At 42.9% G+C, this 4,046-nt stretch overlaps 1 pseudogene; it reads left to right on the forward strand.

Moving 5' to 3' along the window:
- Positions 1-2,945: 2,945 nt before the first annotated feature.
- On the forward strand, positions 2,946-3,396 carry LOC147417143 (cytokinin hydroxylase-like; annotated as a pseudogene).
- Positions 3,397-4,046: the final 650 nt, after the last annotated feature.

Genomic DNA, 4,046 nt, shown 5'->3' on the forward strand with positions numbered 1-4,046 from the left:
GATTTCAATAACAAACTTATGTCAAACCGGTGCAAGAGTGACCATTTCTCTCTTGCATGTATTTACTTAATAGACTTCTTGAATGGTCAAAGTGAGTACAAACTGGCCGACCGGTCATAAATGGCCAAAGCTTATAAAAGAGCACTTGAATAATAGAATGTATATGAAATATATATCCGTTTACATAGGCCTAGATTGGTAAAGTCTTTTCCACATGTCAGCTACAATAAGTAGTAAAATATCAATTCCATTACATACCTCTTTGTTGGGAAGCACTATCCTCCAGTTGCAAAGATAAGAATTTGCAAACTATATTGGTCAAAGATAGTGATTAGTATTTTGTGTTAGAAACATCTCATAATAAAAATAAATAAATTATTAAACCAAACAACGTTATTTATGCATGTCGTCATCTATATAGTACCTATTCTAGTGTCCCATACCACTAGAATATGCAGTATATTGTGAGGTCCCCACCCCACCGTCTCAAACGACGGATCTGATGGTAAACCTGGTGGCCACTAGATCTATAGTGGAAGCAAACAAAGTGGTTCAGGGTTCATCTAGCGGACAATCTCTCATCACAAAGTGAGTTGAGTTCGAGCCTACTATCAACGCGATTAGGACTAGTTCAACATTGGAAATAGAACATGCCGAGCTAAATTTTTCCTAGTAGACATTCTTTCCTATTTCAAACAGTATATCCATCAACCGTTCTTTCCTACTTAGACTTTAATATACAATTGAATTAAAATGCCGAGGTTTTCGTCGGATTTGTCCTACATGTTAGGGATATGCTCTTTCCTAACTTATCATATGCAATGTTAAATTAAACAACTTGAATGAAAATGTGACCTACCTCCCACTTCCTCGTCAATGGCCCGTGAGATGGCCGGTACTTGGTCGTCCATGGGAGCTTTTCCTTTACCATTCACGTTGCTTCTTCCCGCCTCGCGGTCGTGGGTACCACCGAAGCGAGTTCTCTTAACCGGGGTCATTTTATACTCACTAATTAATTGACAACTTGGAGAAAAGAACTAATGTCCGAGAGTACTATAACAATCAAGATGACAGATTAGAATCACTGAACAATCACTCTTGTACGAGGGGTTAGATTTTCTTTAAGACATAGCAATTTTAGGGATAACACCTTACTTGTTCTATGGGAACTGGCTCTAAAATTTAAATACTTAGCTTAGGTTATTAAGAATTTCAGATTTTTACTAATTATATTACTAGAGAGGTGAATTAGACATGCTTAATCACCTTGCTAAAGTAAGTAGAGAAATGTAAAATCATCATATGCATAGGTGAGAGAATATTCCCTTCCTAGTGGATTAATGACGGATCAATATTCCTTAATTACATCCTAATCTATGAATAAATTGAATCCAACTTAGTTACTCCAATATTGTGTGGTAATAGAATGAAATTGACCAAATCCACATCATTACTGGCTTGACAATTAATTACTATGCTGACTAGCGGGAGATTTCTTCTTACTAATCATGCATTTATCTATGATTAGGAGAGATTGATGGCTTGCATAATTAACTATTGGATGATGATTATGTAATAGAATAATGATATGGAGAATTAGAGAGCAGCTATTAAGAAATATAGCTATGATTAAGCATCATAGTTGAGGAATCAAGAGAATGATGGAGAGATTTGCAGCAAAACATAAATTAAATCGATATTATCGTGATTAGGGGTTGAAAAATCTACTCGAATTTCTTATCCAATGGAGTTCTCAAGATGAAAATTGGGTAGCACTTCCCTCCTTTGCTTCTTCTCCAAAAACTATGTGTGCCGGCAACATCTCCCTAAGATGTGTGTACAAGTGTGTGTGTGTGTGTGTGAGCACACTCTTAATAGGCCTCTCCATGCTGAAAATCGACCTGGCTTGCTATTTGCATCTGAGAGCTACTCCACTTATGCATGGCAAGTCCAGTTACATGCCTACCAAGTTTCCAGTTAGTTAGTGTAACTGACTCTCACAATCACTCTCAAGCATGGAAACTCTCCCACAACTCCCAAAAGAAGAGAGGGCGCCCCCTAGCTACTAAAGCAAGCTCTGAGTGGCCTGAGACCTGTTCCCACACAGCCTCGACCCCCGGTGCCTCCACGCACAACCTTAGGAAATTTTGGTTTTAGCCTAAAACGGGCCATACGAGTCGGATTTTAATGTCGTAAATTGCTATACTAAGTTCTAACTAAGGTATATCTATCCGAATACCTGCCATATTTAGCAACCCTTGAGGTCCGAAAATGTATTTTTTTCAAATTCGGGGTATTGGTGTAGTTCACCACCTAGTTCACCCCTAGTTCACCTGCCTCGCGGGGTGTGGGTCGAACCTCGAACGTCTTGGTTGTCACACGAATGCTCTATCACCACGCTAGCGCGCGTCGATGTCCATGTTGGCATGACACATGATCACACCCTAGTTTAAGCACCCCTAGTTCACCCACCCCTAGCTTATCCGCCCCTAGTTCCACCCCTAGTTCACCCATCCCCAGTTCACCCCTAGTTCACTTTATGATCCGATAGCGGAGATTAAAGCTTCCTCGCGCCTTCAAATTTGAGCCCTAGATCCCCTCTGCCCTAGAACCGTGCCATATAGTGACGAGGACCGCATACCTAGTTAGGTACGAGTGGGGGTAGGGGACCACCGGCCCTACACTGGACCGGTGGTTCCTTGCCCCAATCATACCTAGCTACGTATCTGGCGCCTCCCTCACACCTTCAGCCTCAGAGAAGCTCATGATGTTGAGATAAATCACAATGTGGGAAATTGTCCAAAACTTCTTGTAATATATACGTCGGGGTTTGAATTCTTTAATTGTCCTATTTTGATCTTTCGCATGAACCGTTTTTTCAAACAAGTTTTGTGTGTGTGTGTGTGTGGGGTTGGATGAATAGAGAATGCTATGCTATATTTTATATGTGTAGGATACGGAAGTTGAAGGAGGAGGTGGAGTTGCTGTTCATGGAAATCATCGAGGGTCGCCGGGCAGCAGCACTGCAAGCCATGGCAGGACATATTGATGATGAGGATGGGCAGCAGAAGAATGATTATTATGGGCAGGACCTGTTAGGGCTGATGCTGGCAGAGATGGAAGCGGCCAAGCTAGAAGCTGCGCCTCCACTGTGCGGCCAGCGTCGTCGGCGTCAGCAGCTGGGCCGGATGTATACCTCTCGGCAGCTAATGGACGAATGCAAGACTTTCTTCTTCACCGGCCACGAGACGATGTGGCTGTTGTTGACATGGACGTTCATGCTCTTGGCCTCCAACCCCACTTGGCAGCATCGTGCCCGCCAGGAGGCTCTGCTCTTCCTACACGAGCATGGCGACATGCCCGACTTCGACATGCTTAGCAGGCTTAAAGTGGTAAGCACTGTCACACACACACACACACACACACACACACACACACACACACACACACACACACACACACACACACACACACACACACACACACACACACACACACACGCACACACACACACACAGACACACATAGAGAGAGAGAGAGAGAGAGAGAGAGAGAGAGAGAGAGAGAGAGAGAGAGAGAGAGAGAGAGAGAGAGAGAGAGAGAGAGAGAAGTCTACTTAGCTTTCAAGCATAAAGTTTTCCTTTGGAGGATTTGGACAGGGGGCCTCCCTCTTGGAGAGCACTTAGCAAGGAAGAGGATGTTTGCAGCTAGAAACAACTAAACATGTGTTTCGGAATTGCCCTGTACTGCATGCCTTGCCTGGTGGGGATGTTTATATGATATATATATCTTTTATTGGAAGATTAAAGTTACAAAGTTCATGCTTTTATTTGGTGCAATCCAAACTTCATCCCTGGCTTGGACTTGTATATGTATTGGTTTTCTCAGAGTATGGATGCTTTCTTTTTTGTGGATTTCCAGAAACTCTGCTTTGTTTGATGGGCACAACTTTTGCAGTCTCGCTTTGCCTAGGAAGCTCATCAGGGATAAGTTGTTTGAAGACAGCCTAGACCCCGAGAGAGAGAGAGAGAGAGAGAGAGAGAGAG

Source organism: Adiantum capillus-veneris, unplaced genomic scaffold (assembly GCF_014529385.1).
Source record: "Adiantum capillus-veneris isolate H3 unplaced genomic scaffold, ASM1452938v2 Hic_scaffold_325, whole genome shotgun sequence".
Taxonomy (NCBI): Eukaryota; Viridiplantae; Streptophyta; class Polypodiopsida; order Polypodiales; family Pteridaceae; genus Adiantum; species Adiantum capillus-veneris.